Here is a 20,779-nt window from a genome sequence, read left to right as displayed (position 1 = left end):
GTCAGTATAGATTACAGGAGGACCTTACAGGTTGCAGAGTAGGATTACCCTTCTTAGTTAGCCAGAAATAGTCACATACAGGCTTATGGGAAGGGAGGACAGAGTACCTGAACCTTTGAAATTCAGGAAGACGACAAAAAGGTAGGGCTTTTTCATTGGGCCACGCGGGCAGATCTTGAAACTTGCGAGTTTAAAGATGGAGCTCAACTATTCACCTTCAACTCTGCACTTGAGAATCAGGGTAAACGTTTGGCATCTCAACTTTTCTCAACTCATCCTAAATAAATTAAACATCTTGAATTGCCAGTTAACAATGATATAAAAAAATGAAGCTTTCTTTCAATTTATAAATGGAATATTTTCAATCTTGATTTCTTTGTAAAATGAGATGCAGATTTATGCAAAATAAACAACAGAGGGAATTAACTTATTTCTAATGAAAAAAACGACGACATCATACTTACTGTAACTAAGACAGATATTAACTCCAATGATAAAAAAGTAGAAACAAGGTGCATCAACCAATTTTATGTTTTTAAGACACTTTCTAGTTATAATTTTAGTTAACTGTTTGTGTACCATTTAAAATGCAACCATTGTATGGCTTTTCTACCTAACACAAGGCGATGGGTTTGCACAATTTTTTAAACGCACCTTTCAAGAGAATTTGTACATTTCCAGTTTTTCTTGAATAATTTGACGCATTTAGCGTTTTAGTTTTGCACATTTTTTATTGAATGACTAGATTTTGCAATAAAAAGTAAGATTTTTGCAAATTTGCGATTTTTTCAGATTATTGAAGTAGAGCCCAAGGGCTTTACAAATATTATAGATTTTTATTACGATAAGAAAATACGAGTCAACCCCCTAGTCTATTTTGGGTAAACCAGACGTAAGTCGGATAGGGTTAAGCTTGGAAATGTTGTAACCTTCAGTATGTATGATGCTCTTAATTTTAGTTGTTATTGACTAGACAAGTTGGACTCGAAAGTTTTTTGTGCTTGTGAAATCAATCCCTCTTCCTAACCTCACTAACAACAAGGAAAAACCTTAGTGATTTTATATGATCTTGCTACAGGCATTATTTAGCCAGTCATATAGTTTACTTAGGGCTTTAATGTTAGGTACTAGAACCTAGCCATTCAAATTCAAAATATCGCAAAAATAGATTAAGCTTAATTAAGCCTTTAACTACAGTTAAGTTTAATTTTAAACTAAAAATTTCTAGGATTTAATAAAAAGAATGTTGCTCAAAATTTTTTGGTGATTGAGAATATTACTCAGACAACTGCAAATTAAAATATTCTCGACTGCATATTAATATGTTCTAATGAAAAAGTTCATGTGTTTTGACTTGAAATAATTGAAATAATTCCCCCCCCCCCACCTTGATTTTTTAAAAAGTGAATTTGGTCAATTGTATGTCCAAACAATGAACAGCTTCGGGGAGTGGAAAGCACAGGAAATGTGTAAGCAAGGTTTGGATTTAAAAAAAAAAAATATAAATTTTGAGTGAAAGTGTGGGGCGGCAAGCAAATTTTTTAAAATCTAGTCTTTAAAAAAAATTGTAGGACTAAATGGCTCTATCTTATTGCGCTCCTATTTTCAAATGAAAAATATTCACTGCGCCAAATTTTAACATTTTCATGCTAAAGGAAAAATCTGTTCTAAATTAAACATTGCCTTTCTGAACGTATCTAAAACTAGTGAACTTAAAAACATATACTTTGGAGTGCTATGAATTTTTTTTGGATCTTTTAATTTATATCAGACAAAGTAATGGTTTATGTATGTGCCCAAGTAAAATATTTTTACCTTCCTAAAATCTAATATCACTTCTATTCTCTGCCACCTTATCCCCAACATTGTTAGATTCATCATGTGACATTTGTGGTAGATCAGCCAAGAACTCATCCAGATACTCCATTGCAGGTTCAAAATCCACTCCAGTATTTACCAGTTGATCTCACACCCTCTGATGGTGACCATTATACAGAGCTCTTTACCTCCACCTTAATCACAGCATTATATACTTCTGCCTAGCCACCAATATTCAATTCTAACAGACTCTGTTGGTTTCCTTTCTTGTTGTTATTGTTGTAGCCCTTCCTATTCTGCATCTTGTTCTCAACCAGTCTGGAGTCGAGATGGACAGCCACAAAGTCAAAAATGTGGGCTGTAAACAGAGCCACCCTCTGTCCACAGTCTGGATAGCTGTCTGAGTTATATACAGTGGGGTTTATACAGTGTAGGTAGCTTTTTAGATGTGAAGAGTAACCAGAGCAGAGTTGAGCTAGGATGGTATGGCAACTCCTAGATGTTTATTTTAGGGGCAGGAAAGTTGAGCACTGGGTTAAGGGAATGTCTGGTCCAGGGAAAGGACAGCCTGAGAAAATGCTCACAGGGTATAGTTCTTATCTCAGGTTTAATACTAATTATCAGGTTTCTGACATAATGCCAGACAGGTCTGGAATGGTAACAATCTAAAAACAGGTGTATATTGTCCTCCTGAACCCTACACAAGGCACAGTTTCCTGTTGGATGCTGTTTCAACCTATTTAGTCTCTGTTTGATTGGATAAATGTTATTTATTATAATAAACATTAAGTCCTTAGATGCAGGAGACAGAACAGGAGAATTCATCCTACCAAAGATTAGAGGCCAAGGCAGAGCTGGAAACCTGGAGATAATCCTTGGAGGAGGTGTGGATAAAAAGTTGCAGTACAAAGACTTTACTTTAACCAAACCTAAATCTCCAGGACTCAATATTTCCAAGGAGAACCCCTCCTTTAGTAAGCTCAAAGAGTGTTTAAAATAGGTGGGAGTTAGATCAGCATTAAGACCTCTGGCAAGATCAGGAAAGTAGTTTCTTAGTTGCAAATCTAACCAGTAGGATAATGTTTTCGGCAGGAGGTTTCACCATGCAACATTCTACAGGTTTGTTTCAAGAAAAGTGCATCACATTTGGCTTGTATGTTTGGGACTCCAAGTCCACCTTCCTTAACAGAAACATGGAGCTAATCATAAGGAAGGTGTTCCAACCTTCCTAACCAGAGAAACTTCCTTGTGAGTCTATTTTACTTGTCAAGAGTTTCCCTCGGTAAGGGAAGAATTCGGCTGAATACCAAAGCTTGGACATTGCAAAAGTTGAGATAACAAAATCCCTATGTTGCAAGGTTGGGAGCATTCTGCTACTCCAAGATAACAAACACTTTTTAAACCCCTGCAGACAATTTTCCCAAGAAGCTTTAACAGTGGCCCTTACTGTGGGCTTGAGCTGAACCCCCAAAATCTTTTTAGAGTTTCCTCAGTTCTGAGCCAGGGTAAAGGCCAAACATCTCTGCCAACCCAGTTACCCAGGCCCATAATCTTGGATTTATTGGACCTGTTCAAGACTGTACCTGATCCAGGTATAGGAGGTCTTTAGCATCTGTAGATAGCAGAAATATCATCAACATAATCCTCATCCTTCTGCCTGAATCCAGCAAGGGAGACTCCTGTTACCCCTTTACCTATTTGGACCAGGAGAGGTTCCTGGTTTACAAGGTAAAAAGGCATAAAGGATGATTGAAACAGGAAGTTTCATGGTCAGAGAACCAAAGTATTAATATTACAATGCATAGTTTTTATCTTGCCAATGAAACATTGAGGAAATTTCATTTTGACTAATACTTTGCATATAAAGTCTACTGAGGTTTTATCATAGGCTTTAAAAATGTCAAAGCTCACTAGATATGCTGAAAGACCTCTTTGATTAATATAGTCCATAGTAGACAGAGTGTTTACAGCTCCACCAAGAATTGATTTTGGGGAGTTTGTACATAACTGATTACTAGTTAGTACTTTAGGAAGCACTTTATTTAGCCTAGAGGCAATAACCTTAGAGAGGATCTTAGAGTCACGGCAAAGCAGGGTGATAGGCCTGACTTGGGTAATGGTTGGTACCCCAGTCACCTTACTTATCAACCTGGTCACTCCTTCTCTATTAGACTTGATTAATTCTCCAGAATCAAGCTGATCCTGAAACAATTGCACAAGAGTTGGACCAATGATGATCCTGGTTCTCTGGTAGAACTCATATGGGAGTCCATCCAGACCAGGAGACCTATGTGAGGCACATGACTCCAAGGGCTTCTCCAAGTCCTCCATACTCAAAGGTTGCTCAAGAGCATGCCTTTCCTCCTCTGGGAGCACTCCCAAACCCTCCATAAACTCCCTAATGAACTCATCTGAAGGGCTGAAAGGTACTCCAGTATCAACAGGATCTGGTTCTCCTTCAACAGTCCTATGATTCCCATTGAACAATGGGCCATAGAACCCCAGAACCTTCTACTCTATCCTGCCACTATCTCTCTCCTCAACCCCATTGATCATAAGGGAGGAGAGGTTGGAGACCCTACCCTGCTTGACCTCTCTATTAACATGATATAGAGAGCCTCACTCCTCCTTAGCAAACTCCTTAGTCCGAGATCTGATAAGGAATCCCTGGAGTTCCTCCTGGAACATGGCTTTCAGTCTTGTCCTGATGTAGAATACAGACTCCCAGTCCTGGTCCCCCAAAGCCTTATCTAGTCTATGGAATAGGTAAAGCTTGGTACCTTTCCTAGCTCTTGATCTCTCCCTTGACAGTTCCTGGAGAAAGATTCTAATCTCAGGCTTAGCTACCTCCTCCCACCAGGAAGAGACTGACGTCTGGGGATCAACTGCTTCCACCAGATTCTCCCAGAACATCCTTGATGTTTATCTTAGGGGCAGGAAAGTTGACAACGGGGTTAAGGGAATGTCTGGCAATAGTGTTGTGTACCTCTTGGGTATAAATAGTTTTCAGGCCATATTTATAACTAATAGGGTTGATGTCAATATCTGGTGGAAATAAGTTTTGACAGTGTAGGCAAACTTGCTAATGAGGGTATTCTTCATCTGTCTGGGTGGTGGTGGGCAGTATAACTTCTGTTCGTGGGGATGGTTGGTTTGCTGGGTAGACAGGAGAAATTTTTCGGAAAGCATTTCAGTGTGGTTCTTAGCACATTATTTTTGATTCATGGTGAAGATAGTCAATGTTTCCTTTCTTCGTTTGAATAATAGGGTGTGGATATACCCTCCTTATATTGCTTACACATACAAACTGAGCTGGAGAACCAGGAGTCTTGTTTGTTACAACCAAGACCTGAGAGCCCAAGCTTGGAGTTTCCCCAGTTGAAAACCCAGGGGTTGCAACCTTATTAGTTTCATGCTTCTCACCCAGGTTGATTAACACAGACTCTGGACTAAGCTGCAGGTCCAGTGAATAAGTCAGCTGATCCTGGAGAACCGGCCGTGGTTCTTCCGCTCCATTAGGGAAAAGTCCAGGGACTTCATCAATAGTTACAGATTACACATTTCGAAAAATGAATAGGCGCAGAATTTCTTCTGGGTGATATTGAACCTCAGGAACCTCAGCATCAAGACCCATGCCAGTCAGAAAAGTTTGAGAGGGAGTATAATCTTGCCCTTCAAAATCCCTTCCATCTTCCTCCACTTGATCATTAGTTTCACTATCATGGATACTATCTCCTCTTCCTAATGGATCTTCAAGGCCTGCATCTCCTCCTCCTCCAGGCAACTCAACATGTTGACCATATACAGAACAGGCTCCATCCTCATGTGCATCTCGACTAGGGTCATCACCTTCTACCTGTTCCAATGGGGGATACTCAGCTGCAGCATTGGATGCCCAAGATTTAGGCATAGGCTTGCTTCTGACAATACCCTTAGCACTCTTCATACAGAACAGAGCAATATGACCAGTTTGCAAACATTTGAAACAAGTTCTATCCGTCTGATCAGAGAAAATCTGCAAGGATTCTCAAATGACACCAATTTCGATAAAAGCAGGTAAGGCAGCCCCAACCTTTAACTTCATTCTCAGCAGAAGGGTTCCATCCCATACTTCAGAAATTCATCAAGAACTCCCACTCTAAGCGAAACAATGACTCCAAACTCCTCCATCTTATGCTTTACTTTATCCAAACTGATATGAACCTAAAACTTCTCTAGTTTATACTTCACCAAGCCTTTCAACTTGCTCTTATACTAAATCCCAGTCCCAAATTTTCTGGAGTAAGGGGAGCACCTGAGCCAAGTACAATAGAAAGCAGTATTTCAAAAACTTTAACTCTATGTCTCAGGGTAGGAAAAGTCCAACTAGCCCAAGACATCAAATATTTTCTGATACCAGTGAGACAAGCCTTCCAGGAAGCATTGACAATATCTTTATATTCAGAGTGAATTCCAAATGTCTTTATTGAAGGAACAGTTTGGAGCCAGGGTAGGGGTCACACGAATTAATCTTTCCAGGAACCCAACCCAAGATCAGACTTTCTGGATCTGTTTAGAATCATACCAGCCAGAGCTTCAAACTTGATAAAGGCCCAGTCCATCATTACAAAAGGCAGGAGCTGACAACATTTATGTCCAGGACCTACCGAGCAGAGTACAGCTCAGCCTCTTGTACTTACAAAATATCTTATCAATTAGCTTCAGATCGAAGTGCCTAGTTGAGAACATGTTGACACCTTTTGCCAAACTGGTCCAACCTGCACTCCTGTGGTCACCTTTACTAGACTCCTGATCAGTGGCTCTATGCTGATGAAGAGGGGAACTGATGAGGGCAACCCTGCTTGAGCCCCTGGATATTTCGTAACTGTACTCCATCAAATACCTGGATCACCGTCTCACAACCCTCCAATATCAGGTCCAGGATTTCAAGAGTCCTATTTGAATATCCCATCCTCCTCATAATCTCCAAGATGTAGCGGACCACCCAAAAATCTTTACTCCCCTCTTCATTCAAACTACTCCATTGCTTCGCTGCTTCCTCTATATCCTTAAGGTCTACTTCCAGATCATCCTTGAGAAACTCCATCCTCACAAGGGTGGATACTCGCCACCCACCAGGGACAGTACTCTGAATATCCAGGATATGGTTTGCACCAATCAAAACAAGGTGGTAAGACACTGCTGGAGCATTGGTATTCACTATTAATCAAAGAGACAAATGATCAGATCTTTGTATCAACGTAGGTAGAATGCACTTTCCTCTCCTCTCAGGTAGAGATACTTTAGAATTCAGGGGTAAGGATTTAAACTCTATAACTTTGATTAAGTTACTGCAGAGTTATCCACTACAACATGAGATTAACTTCTTCAGGAATTCCAATAAGTGAAGCAATCTCTTTTTGAATATCTTTCATAACCAACCTCCCGATTCCGGATAAAACTCACCCATGTCCACCTAACCTCCTACTCCAAGAAATTTCCAACCTCAGCTCCACAGAGGATGAACTATGGATAGTTGTTTTCAACATCAACCCTTCTCCTCCAGGAACTGAGTCAAATCAGGGATGGTGACTTAACTTCCACTAGACATGATCTCAATCAGAAACTTCCTTGTAATCCCAGACAAGCCACTTTTTCTCCTTAAAATTTTATAATTTGTTTAAAATGAATTATATCTTTTCAAATAACACAAATAAAATAACTTTAGAGCCCTAAAAATAAAGAGTTTGTAGTGCAGTATTCAAGAAAGTTTTTATGAAGAAATTAATTAACATGAGAAGAGAAATTTAATAAATCCAATTTTTTATATTTCAGTCCTGAAACCTCAGTAGTTTTTCAAAACATCCCAGGTAACTAAAGTGAGGAATTTCCCCAGATTCTCCACCTGTGGTGACTTTCTTTTAAGAGTTTCTGAGGAATATCTCAAGAATCATTTCCTGTAACTGATTTTCTTGAGAAATTACCCAGAATTGGTCCACAAGATGAGATTTCTGGGAGATCAGTTTTGAGACTCGGTTTCAAGAAACCATTTTCATTTTTGGAGGTCATTTAGGTCATCAGAGGTCGTTAGAGGTCATTAGAAGGTCAAACACTGGATTCGTTGCTGTAACTGTATTCCTGGGGTTCCTAGCTTTTGTTTGATATGCATAAAGCCATAGTTAAAACATTTTCATTTTTGGAGGTCATTTATGTCATTAGAGGTCGTAAGAGGTCATTAGAAGGTCAAACACTGTATTTGTTGCTGCTACTGTATTCTCTGGGTTCCTAGCTTTCGTTTGATATGCATAAAGCCATAGTTGAAAATTTTCTATTTGTGGGGGTCATTAGAGGTCATTTGAGGTCATTAAAATTCAATGTGATTTTATTTTAAGAATTTTGAACCCTAATTAGGCGTGCAGCCAAAAAATTGGAAGATTTGAACCAAAAATGAAGGCAGGTCCCCCCCCCCCTACATCAAATGTGCCAACTCCACCATCCCCTTTAGGAGTAGATTAGATTTTATAAAAGGAAACTAAAATTTTTGGCATCCAGAGTTCGAAATATCCAGATATCCAGATCAAGCATTGATCTCATAACTAGTGAACATCTATGGATTAATATAATCTTTAATTCAATATCCCATGTTTATCAGGATTAACTTAAATGACAAGATTGGGCATTGATCCTCAAATTAAAAGTGCCTGCAGTGGATATTGAGTTCAAATGATTTGTATAATGAGTTTATACTTATGATCTTTAACAAAAAAGGCTTAGGCTAGAAGAATTAGAATTGACAATTAGAATTACCTGGTTTCATTGAGTTCCGTCTCATTTTCTTTGGAGAACTCAATTATAATCCCTAAAAGAAGGAAATATGTTATTATATACAGAAATTTAATTAACAAAGATATGTGTATAATGAGGCAGGAAAAAAACTAAGAAAATATCCTGCAAATTTTTGAGCAAAAATAAAAAATACTAAATCTTAGTTTGATCTGAGTGTCAATGTTAATCTTGCAGTTTATATTTGAAAATGCAATTAACTGTTTAACTAGAAATGTTGCTTTACCATTTATTAGTATTGAGTAATCTGAAAGCTGATGTATTTGAAATAAGAAGTTGTGTTCTATATAATAAAACAAGACATTCGTATATGTATATGTTGTCTATAGCCGGCCAAACAGCTGGACCAATCGGCTGAAATTTTGTGTGGACACTCATGAGTGGCCTGGGGGTGATATAGGCTAAAAAAATTCAAACATTTATTTTCAATTTTTTTTCACGGGCAACGCTGAGCCCTTCAGCTAGTATAATATGTTTAAAGAGAGGCTGTAGACAAATTTGAAGAAATTAGTAAAAGGGTTGGGACAGATATAAAGAGAGGACATTTGGACAAATTTGAATAAAATTGTAAGAGTAGATTTGAAATAAGAATGCAGGATGGATTTGAAGAAAGAAAGAAGGCTTGGATGGATCCAAAGAGAGAAAATAGTTTAGAGCGAATGTGAATTATGAACTTTTTTCCTTATCTCTAAATTTTCATCCATGTCACAATTGCAATATTTCAAAAAATTGTCTTTCCGCAAGACATTTTAAATTTAAGCTCAGTGGCAGAGCGCTGGTCTTGTAAACCAGAGGCCGAGAGTTCAATCCTCTCTGGAGGCATTTTTAAGCACCCATATGACTTTCATTTTCAAGATTTTCTATTAAGGCTACACCGACGGAGAAAAACCAAGCAAGAATGACTGAAAGGAGAAACTGAACCAGCTGGGAACTTAAGAATGGAAAAACTTTAATCCTGACTTCTTCATCCGAATATCCACTGTGGAAACTTTTCATTTTAGTCACTCTTTTTCTCTCTCCTTGGATATCCGTTAATTGTTTTCTCCAATGAGAATATTTCTGTTCTCTCATTGGTTGCCCGCTTTTCTCTGATTGGCTGCTACAGTTTCTCAGATGATTAAATATTAATTTGAATTTTATCGTTTTTCATACACTTTTAAGATAATCTTGCAAGATTATGTTAATCTTGAGATTATCAAAAAAGAGGATCAAGCATTAATCCCGATATATCCACCATTCTAAAGTTTTCAGCTCTGAGCTGATAACTTAAGAATTTGATACCCTTAATCCTGATTAACAAATCTGAATATCCAGTGTGGAAACTTTTAATTTTCATTTTAATCCACTCTTGCTGAAAATCACATTTTCTACTATATGTTACAAAGAAAGGTTTGATTACATATACAGATACGATGCTATCTTGCTTGGAACTAAAGTCAGATGTTCACAACATTTAAACAAATATAAATAAAATTATGTTAATATGAACTTATTAAATAACATATTTTATCAAATATAAGGACTTTAGTCCTTTTAAGCATTTGTCTTAATAAATATTAATCCAAAACTTGTGTTCGTTCAATCGATCATTAGTCCAGTTGATATGACACCGCAAATGCAGGAAAATTAAAAACCAATTTTTCAAAAGTTAAAGATTGAATATCAAATCTGTAGAAATTAATCTTCAGATTAGCAGAAGGAGAGGATCAACAATTGATCTCGATATCCATCATTAAAGTTTTCAGCTCAGGATGGATTTTTAAAAAAAGTTCGAAATTAAAGTGAAAGATAGATCTTAAAACAGGCTTAAATAGGGCGTATACGGAAATAAATCTGGGGGGTGGGGGGAGAAATTTTAACTGCAAATTCAAAACATTTGGCTTCTTGGATTTCAGACATAAGTAAAACGTACAAGAAACTGTAAAGGGAACCAGTACACATACAGTCCAATTACCTTGCAATTACTACTTAATCTCTTCTTCAAACAACACTAGCAGAAAAAAATTGCTCTGAGTTCTAGGGGCTATACAGATCTTGGGGGCACTCCCCCTCTTGCCCCCCCCCCATGTATATGCCCTTTAAATAAATGAAAATTAAAGTTTTAAAATAATCATTGGGCAGATTTAAATTGAGGGTTTAAGCAAATTACATTATTACAAGTTAAGAACATGCAGATTTCAAAAATAAATACCTGGTTTACTTCTAAATCTTGGGTCTCTGATCCCCAGCACTGTAGGATTGATCTAGACTCCAATTTAATCTCCTAACTGTAGTGTTCTTAGCGGTCTCTGGAAGAGCAGATAATTATTTATATTTCTCCTATTCTCCCTGCAGCTATTCTTTCTCTACACCTCACCCATCTCCTGGTTTAACATATTCCAAGGGAGAATGATCACCCATTATGATCTTGCAATCATCTCTGAGAAACATTACAAATTCCGCCATTTTAATCCTCCTTGAACCTACGCCACTTTCCATGTCAAATCTAAAAGAAGGACGGACCAGGATACAGTCCCAGTATTGATAATTTAACTGGTGCTCACTCTTAACAAGAATTCAGGATTTAAGCCAGGTGTTAAGCTTGAACCTCAAGTAAGGAAGGGTACCACCACAGAACCCTGGAGCACGCTCTGACTTACAGCTCCCTCTGGCTCCCTCTAGGTCTTTACTCCACAATAATGAACCCCTGAAACATGTATTTATGTATAAATAAAAATGTATTGAGAAACCTTAACAAATATTATCAAAGAAGAACGGAAGATCTAAAGTGAAAATCTTAGGAGGGATTTAAATATAATATAATAAATAATCTTATCGAGGGGAAAAATGTAATAATGAAATAATCTTGATGTTTTTTTCCAATGTGAATTGATACTTTGCTTTAAAATAATGCAATATTGATCTAAGTTGAAAAGATCAATAGAAGGAGCGTGTATGAATGAATTATAAGAATGAATATTCTTTAACTAGTATAATAATTTTGATTCTTTAATGCTCGGAGAGTGTAAGAATGCATTCTTTAACGCTCTGATCGTGTAATAATTTTCATTCTTTACACGAGCTGAGTGTAAAAGAATGAAAATTCTACGTCCACAGTGTAAGGCAGTCTTGAACACTAAGAAGCTAAGAATATCTAAAAATGTCTCCTTTACACCGTGTAATTTCAAATTCTAGAAAGCATCCTTACGCTGATAAAGCTGAGCTGAGTTAGTCTGTCTTCTAGACTCATTCACGCTTTACATTCCTCAACCAAGAATTCAATCCTAAAAAAGTGCCATAATTAGTAACACAATCTCTCAAAAGTTATCATACTATTTTTGGTAAATTTTCCTACATCAAGTTACCATAAAAATCAAAAAGTTTTATTAAAAATGGGTTTTTAAAACACCATGATTATTTTGACAAAACATTTCGATGAGTCTAGTCTTCAAGAACAAGACTTGTTTAGTTGTATTTCCAGTGTCAATTTTGAAGTATTATGTTAAAATTTAAACAAAACTTCATTTCTTATTTGCACGCCAAAACAAATTTTCCTAAAGGCATTTTCCCAAGCAGCAACTTACCAAGGGTATTTTCCCAAGTGGCAACTTCCCAAATGTGCAATTTTCCAAGCAGCAACTTCCCAAATGGACATTTTCCCAATTGACAATTTCCCAAGTGGCACTTTTTCAATGAAATATATGATATATTTTGCTATATATTAATGTATCTCATGCAACTGTTATTCTAACTTAGGCCATAAGTATTCAAAGATATTTTCTTTTATTGTGCGCGTACGCGGACATTTAAGCCTTTGGAGGTGAATTTATTTTAGCGCATATTTGTTTCAAGAGTGTCAGGAAAAATGTTCAAGTGCAATTAATGAAGTTAACAATGATTTATTGTCAAAAAAGTAACATTTTTTCACAAAAAGTGCGCGCGCGCACTTTTGCTCAGATTCCTACAAAACCAAAAAATGCATGTAATAAACATATTTAAGAGTTTGCATGCAAAAAATCAGCCTCCTACGACAATTCAAAGTTATGTTTAAACACTGTTTAAATTTTCCGGAGTAATACGTTTTTAAGTTGCGTATTTTCTAAAAAAAAAATTGCATTATTTTTTTTAAAATGTGAAACATAAATGTTCATTTTGCATTTAATACTTCCATCATGGGGGGTAAATGCCGTTTTTTCTTCATGGAAAGTTGCCACTTGGGAAGTTGTCATTTGGAAAAATGTACATTTAAGAAATTGCCGCTGAAGAAATTGCACATTTGGGAAAGTACCAAACACCCCTGCAACACCTGTTGCATAACTAGGAATACTTCTGCAAGTAATGTAATTCATGCATGTTGCAATAATAACATGTTGGTATAATAACGTTTTGTTGCCAAATTGTATATACGCCTTCATAGCTCAGTGGCAGAGCGCTGGTCTTGTAAACCAGAGGCCGGGAGTTCAATCCTCTCTGAAGGCATTTTTTATAAATAAAATAATGTTCAGATGGCAAAAATTGGACAGATGATGTTCATTTCCAACAACTTTACAGTGAAGTCAATGGATTTTTACTTTACCAAGGGTTCCCTAAGACCATTATTGCCTCAAAAGGCGGTAAAAATTTCCGAGAAAATGACCATTTAGGTAGATATTGCGACAAAGACTGCAATAACTACTGACAGAGTTTATAAAATAAAGAGTTCCATTTTACGAAATAGGGCGTGTGGCCTAATGGATAAGGCACCAGACTTCGGATCTGGGGATTGCAGGTTCGAGTCCTGTCACGCTCGTTCAAATTTTGATGTTTTTCGGTTAATTGTTAGGAAATTTAATACCTTTCAGTAAAATCGGATAAGTATTATCACTAAACCAGCAGTCTAAAATATACAAAAAAAATTGTTCTAATCAATGTTATATTGTTGCTTTAATACTGTAATCTAATCCTCCGCCTTGCATCTGTTGTTAAACTGACAGAAAATCTATCAAGCATCACCATCAAATAAAGAATCAAAGAAGACACATTTCATGAGCGCAGTTTAAAACCAAAAAGACAAGGATGGGATAGATTAAAAGTATAAGAATGGGATGCATTTAAAACATTAGGATGGGACGGGTTTAAAAAATAAGGATGAGACGGGTTTAAACAATAGGATGGGACGGGTTTAAAAGATAAGGATGGGACGCATTTAAAGATATGGATGGGGCGGGTTTAAAAGATAAGGTTGGGATAAGAATGGGGCGTATGTAAAAGATAAGGATGGGGCGGATTTAAAAGATAAGGATGAGACGGATTTAAAAGATAAGGATGAGACGGATTTAAAGGATAAGGATGGGATGGATTTAAAAAACTAAGGATGGGACGGATTTAAAAGATAAGGATGGGATGAATTTAAAAGATGAGGATGGGACGGATTTAAAAGATGAGGATGGGACGGATTTAAAAGATAAGGATGGGATGGATTTAAAAGATAAGGATGGGACGGGGTTAAAAGATAAGGTTGGGATAAGAATGGGGCGTATGTAAAAGATAAGGATGGGGCGTATGTAAAAGATAAAGATGGGACGAAGTTAAAAGATAAGGATGAGACGGATTTAAAAAATAAGGATGAGACAGATTGAAAGGATAAGGATGGGATGGATTTAAAAAACTAAGGATGGGACGGATTTAAAAGATAAGGATGGGATGAATTTAAAAGATGAGGATGGGACGGATTTAAAAGATGAGGATGGGGGGGATTTAAAAGATAAGGATGGGACGGATTTAAAAGATAAGGATGGGATGAATTTAAAAGATAAGGATGGGAAGAATTTAAAAGAAAAGAATGGGATGGATTTAAAAGATAAGGATGGGACGTAAGGAAAAGGATGGGGCGGATGCAGAAGATAAGGATGGGACGGATTTAAAGATTGAGGATGGGACAGATTTTAAAGAGAAATATAAGAAGGGTTTAATAGAGAAGGAAAAACAATATCTTATAAAAAAAATAGTTTAGATATTCGGACAGATTTGACATTTTTAAAGATTTTAACATTTGTATGGGTTAAACTGAAATTTAGGAATAAGGGGAAACAGTTAAATAAAATAGAACGATGATTAGTTACAAGGAGAGGGTTTGAAGAAAATATCACGACGGAGAAGTGTTTGCAAAGAAGTTTTAAGATTAAGGGGGGAACCCAGGAGAAATTCTTGCAACCAAGTTTGCAACATCTAATGGCGGTATTTATACCCTACAGGGCGCTCTTATCAGTACAGGGTGTGTGGCCTAATGGATAAGGCACCAGACTTCGGATCTGGGGATTGCAGGTTCGAGTCCTGTCACGCTCGACTAACTTCTTTTTAACTTTTGAATTGGCCTACCTTAGAGTTCTGAAGAGTTTTGGTGCGTGCTCACTCAGTGGGCTGAAATATATTAATGATAAAATATGTTTAAACTATTTACGACTAGTTTGGGAACCCAGCTCTGCCAGGAACTAAGTATTCTTTATAAGAGTCATCCTATTCATTTAAGACCTTTTAAACCAAGCTAAGAACATGTTCTTGATTCTACCGAGCTCTTCAATCAAAACTTTAGACAAATGGGTTAAGAGAGGTTTATGAGTTATGATCGGACATACAAACAAAATCAATCAAATCATGCTTTTAGGGAGGTCCAACTATCCACGATTTAATCTCGAGAATAAAACTTTAAATGCATATGTAGATTTTTAAGAATTTTAACTATTGGGAATTGTCATGAGGCATGAAACATTATGTTTTGTATAATTCTTTTTTTTATAAAATGTGAAGTTTAAATCTGAAATGACATATCTCTAGAAAATAAGAATAAAGTTCAAGTGAGAAATGACTATATTATACTATCTTTGTTAAGACATTGGACGGGTTTAATTCTTAAATAGTCAAATAAAAAGTACGAAGTACTTAATCCGCAAGCGGTCCTTCGCTTTCACTTCGCCTTCGGGTTTAGTCAACCCAATGACTCGTATACATGTTATACTCCTTGGTCAGTGTTTCAAGACGGGTCGCAGCCTACGCTGACCTACTCGGAAGGGAATGGCCGACCGCTGTACAAGTCGACCATGTGCCTGGTTCTTTTTTTCCCATTTTTATTTTATATTATCGTGAAAAATGTCGGTTAGATATTAAAATTTTGCATCCGCCTGAAACCAGCATGAAATAAAATGAAGCTAAATTTTAAATAAAAGTTTATCACAATTTTGACATAATATGCATTCGGACTGGAGAGAGGCAATGCATAGAGGGTGATAGATAGATACACTACACAATGAAGATAGATAGATACTGATCCCTGTTTAACAGAAAGGCCTAGTGATAGATAGATACAACCAGGTGATAGATATGAACGGATTAACCTCTCTCCAAATATTTAGTTTTAGTGCCGAGTTTGTGACAACAAATTAACAGAAGCAAACACTTCATAATGGATCGAGCACGTAAGATTAAACATTTCAAAAATGTGAAAACTACCAGGTTCTTAATGTGCCTTAAAGGGTCTGTTAAGAAAAAATGATAAAAGCATTTACTGAAAATCTGATTTCTGTCCCATATTTTAAGAGAAATTAAATGATGATAAAAGCAAACCAAAATTTAAAACCCTTTTTACCTATTTCATTATTCTGAAAGTATCGGCCGACAGACGGATTTGAGGTCTGTTAAGTTAATAGATGCATCGGCCGGCAGACGTTTTTAGTATTCTCAAGGTTTCATGGTAAAGTCGAGGCTAGTTAGAGAGGATTCGTCACACTGATCCTAAGACAAAACATAAAAAAACATAAAGGAGTATACATGTACAGACTACAGAGTGTCTCTGAAAAAAGTGTTTATGCTTTATAAATAAAATTTAAATTTATTAAATTTTTTTCTCTAAAATGCCGATATAACCCTCAAAAGTAGTCCTAATGTTAGAAAATGTTCCAAAGATCTTCAAAGTATAATTTAATTTTTACGTTTTAAATGACAGAATAGAAAAAATTGCACATTTTCAATATTCTATTGACACAACGATGTTTATTAAGCTAAAAAGGTTAAAACACACTTTTTTCAGAAACACCCTGTATTTATAACAAACAGATAGACATCCTCATGAACACACATATATATATATATTAGGGTGACACAGGAAGATCACCAAAAAATCAAAAATCAAAAAATCAAAAGGTGGATAGGTTCTATGTGTTATGTCTAACCTTAGTGGTGAAATCCAAAAAAATTTATGGTTCTAACTTTATTCTCTTAGGTGGAAACAGTTTTTGAAAAACCTTGACTTTTCTCACTGTAGAACTAAATGTTTACCGGCCATTTCTTTCATATAGTCAGACCTAATACCCACGCCTTCTCTTTGAACAATTTCAAGTCGCTTTCTTCTCACAGTCTCTCTGTTTAGACCAACTTGTTTGAGAGGGATATCAAGATAATTTACTATTGCTGCAAAAAACATTGTTTGGTCTCTATAGCTTAGCCCACTTCTTACGCTGAGGGAAGTTGTTGCCTCCACTAGTCCTTCTAGTGAGATATCTTTCTCAACTGTAACTAGAGTTGAACCTTTCTCAATTCTTATCTTTCTGGAAGTCTCATTTAAACCTATTTAAAATTGAAGATAAAGAAAACATTTCAAATAGTTTAAAAGTTGGTATTATAGTTCATTGACCAAAACTTTGTTCAACTCAAGGTTAAAATGCAAGAAAAATTAATTGCAGTTGCGGATACTCTGCGTACATATTGAAACCAGATCTCTCTGGGCGGAATTTGTAAACAAGAATTGTTCGTTTAGTATCGGAGGAGGTTAAGAGTATTAGATTTTGATAATTTTGATAATTTACATAATAGTTTCCTATGAACAGAATATTTCATTGATTTTTTTTTGTGAAAGATGATCCCATGTCAGGCTTCGACATCCGTCTTGTGTTTACATTACCGTCCAGAGACAGTACACTACCTATTCCCAACAGACGAGGCTGATTGGAAATGGCGGGATTGCAAGTTTGACCCCTCATCCCCTGAATTTTTAATCAGGCTGTCATACATATTTGGATATTCCATAACTTCTTTATAATATTTTTCACAGAGAGCACCGCTTAAGGTAGTTCGTATATAATTAAGTTATCCATATTATTCTTAGCAAAAATATTATTCAGAATTGAAATGTCTAAACCTGGATCCATCATCTCTTCTGGTAGCTTCAAATCGTCGGCGTCCATGAAATCGTCTTCCAGCCGCCGAAAGAGCAACTCTAAACGTCGGAGAACTAGAAATGTACGTAAGAATAATAATATATTAAAGACTTGAAAAGGGACTGTAAGTTAAAGTCCAAGATTAAGTGGAAAAATGAAGCATGTTTCACAAACCTATATTTACAGTTTAAATATACAATGGTGATCTAATGATCACTTAAATCTTCTTCAACATTACATTCACCCACAGAGCCCTCTGAAAGCCAACAATCATATATCATTAAAACGGCGGGTAAAACAGTGCCATCACTAATTAATTTAGATTGCAGTGGCAGAAGAGAAAAAAGAGACTAAAAGATACTTTAGATTGCAGTGGCAGAAGAGAACAGAGACTAACAAAGATACTTTAGATTGCAACAGAGAGACTAACAAAGATACTTTAGATTGCAGTGGCAGAAGAGAACAGAGAGACTAACAAAGATACTTTAGATTGCAGTGGCAGAAGAGAACAGAGAGACTAACAAAGATACTTTAGATTGCAGGGGCAGAAGATAACAAAGATACTTTAGATTGCATTGACAGAAGAGAAAAAGATACTAACAAAGATACTTTAGATTGCAGTGGCAAGAGAACAGAGAGACTAACAAAGATACTTTAGATTGCAGTGGCAGTAGAGAACAGAGACTAACAAAGATACTTTAGTTTGCAGTGGCAGAAGAGAACAGAGAGACTAACAAAGATACTTTAAATTGCAGTGGCAGTAGAGAAAAAAGAGACTAACAAAGATACTTTAGATTGCAGTGACAGAGGAGAAAAAAGAGATTAACGAAGAGAATGAGCTTGTGACAGATTTCTTCTTCACAGATCAGGATTTAAAGGTAACATCAGGGTAANTACTGCAAATCAGTGCAAATCACTGCAGAAAACACCGAAAGCTTAGTCGAGGGTGATATATAAAGTAGTAATCTCTGTTTGTTTTGATGTCCGCGCATAACTTAGGAACCCCTGGACCGATTTGCCTAAACTGCCTGGAAGAAAAGTAAAAAGTTTAATTGTTCTAAAAACCGAGTGCAAACATTGACTATAAAGAAACCCCTTCTAAGTTAAGAAATGTCTTTAGCTATCCTGAGGGAAACATCAACAGGAACCAGCTACTAGATGGTTCGATTAGTCTTTCGCCCCTATACCCAGCTCCGACAATCGATTTGCACGTTAGAATCGCTATGGTCCTCCATCAGAATTTCTCCTGACTTCAACCTGACCAGGTATACTTCACCGTCTTTCGGGTCTATGCATCTTTCACAGTTGATTAAAATATATAGATATAGTTTTCAATCTAAAGATGTTGCCATGCAACGAGTTCAAAAAATAAATAAAAAACTCCTTAGCAAACACTTTAATTTCATTTTTACAATAGAAGATTTACTTTTCTAAATTTGAAATGCTTTGGTTAAATATTTGTAAGCCTTGGGATTTGCATTTGCGAATATTCGAAGATAAACTATTCAAAAATAAAAGTTTTAAACAATATAAAATTCTGGATCGGTAGCCGGATCAAATCGAGCAGAGAACTTTTGGAAACTTCATCAATTATTTCATGTTGTTTAACCCTATTCTTGTTTTATAATGCAAAAAGGAAAAATAATCAATTTTACGATAGAAAACAAAGAAGGTTTAATCCTTTAATTAGGGAAATTAACTGAAACCTTCAAGGATTAATTAAAACCTAAACTAACATAGACGTTAAACAAACATGGTTAATACAGTCCACTATATAATTGGTAGATATACAGCATGGTTAATACAGTCCGCTATATAATTGGTAGATATACAGTATGGTTAATACAGTCCACTATATAATTGGTAGATATACAGCATGGTTAATGCAGTCCACGATATAATTGGTAGATATACAGCATGGTTAATACAGTCCGCTATATAATAGGTAGATATACAGCATGGTTGATACAGTCCACTATATAATTGGCAGATATAAAGCATGGTTAATACACTCCACTATAAAATTGGTAGATATACATCATGGTTAATACAGTCCACTATATAATTGGTAGATATACAGCATGGTTGATACAGTCAACTATATAATTGGTAGATATACAGCATGGTTAATACAGTCCACTATATAATTGGTAGATATACAGCATGGTTGATACAATCGACTATAAAATTGGAAGATATAAAGCATGGTTAAAACAGTCCACTATATAATTGGTAGATATACAGCATGGTTGATACAATCCACTATATAATCGGTAGATATAAAGCATGGTTAATACAGTCCACTATATAATTGGTAGATATAAAGCATGGTTAATACAGTCCACTATATAATTTGTAGATATAAAACATGGTTAATACAGTCCGCTATATAATTGGTAGATATAAAGCATGGTTAATACAGTCCACTATATAATTGGTAGATATGCATGGTTAATACAGTCCACTATATAATTTGTAGATATAAAACATGGTTAATACAGTCCACTATATAATTGGTAGATAAAGCATGGTTAATACAGTCCACTATATAATTGGTAGATATAAAGCATGGTTGATACAATCCACCATATAATTAGTATATATACAGCATGGTTGATACGATCCACTTTATAATTGGTAGACATAAAGCATAGATGATGAAATTCACAATAAAAATGGTAGATATAAAGCATGGTTGATGAAATTCACTATATAACTGGTAGATATAAAGCAAAGATGATGAAATTCACAATATAATTGGTAGATATAAAGCATGGTGGATGAAATTCACTATATAACTGGTAGATATAAAGCATAGATGATGAAATTCACAATATAATTGTTAGATATAAAGCATATATGATGAAATTCACTGTTGTGGGATGAAGATGAAAAGATTGAAGAAATAATTCCCTTTGTTTGATATCTATAAAACATGTGAAGCATGAAATGGAACCAGAGAAGTTGAGCAA

At 35.9% G+C, this 20,779-nt stretch overlaps 2 long non-coding RNA genes and 3 other non-coding genes across 5 annotated transcripts; 3 read left to right on the top strand and 2 right to left on the bottom strand.

The window, feature by feature from the left end:
• Nucleotides 1–6: 6 nt before the first annotated feature.
• On the bottom strand, nt 7–8,658 carry LOC111715591 (uncharacterized). The gene is made up of 3 exons (XR_002768259.1): nt 8,605–8,658; nt 1,816–2,012; nt 7–277 (listed from the first exon to the last, which is right to left on the bottom strand). It is a non-coding gene; the product is annotated as an uncharacterized LOC111715591 (long non-coding RNA).
• Nucleotides 8,659–10,836: 2,178 nt separating this feature from the next.
• On the bottom strand, nt 10,837–16,382 carry LOC111715590 (uncharacterized). Its single transcript, XR_002768258.1, has 5 exons — nt 16,241–16,382; nt 14,977–15,018; nt 13,454–13,495; nt 11,828–11,903; nt 10,837–11,326 (listed from the first exon to the last, which is right to left on the bottom strand). It is a non-coding gene; the product is annotated as an uncharacterized LOC111715590 (long non-coding RNA).
• On the top strand, nt 13,027–13,098 carry Trnat-ugu (transfer RNA threonine (anticodon UGU)). The gene has a single exon. It is a non-coding gene; the product is annotated as a tRNA-Thr (tRNA).
• Nucleotides 13,336–13,408, top strand: Trnar-ucg (transfer RNA arginine (anticodon UCG)). Its single transcript has one exon. It is a non-coding gene; the product is annotated as a tRNA-Arg (tRNA).
• Trnar-ucg (transfer RNA arginine (anticodon UCG)) lies at nt 14,871–14,943 on the top strand. The gene has a single exon. It is a non-coding gene; the product is annotated as a tRNA-Arg (tRNA).
• Nucleotides 16,383–20,779: the final 4,397 nt, after the last annotated feature.

The sequence above is a fragment of the Eurytemora carolleeae genome, unplaced genomic scaffold (assembly GCF_000591075.1).
Source record: "Eurytemora carolleeae unplaced genomic scaffold, Eaff_2.0 scaffold1823, whole genome shotgun sequence".
Taxonomy (NCBI): Eukaryota; Metazoa; Arthropoda; class Copepoda; order Calanoida; family Temoridae; genus Eurytemora; species Eurytemora carolleeae.
This window is presented reverse-complemented; position numbering and strand designations above follow the sequence as displayed.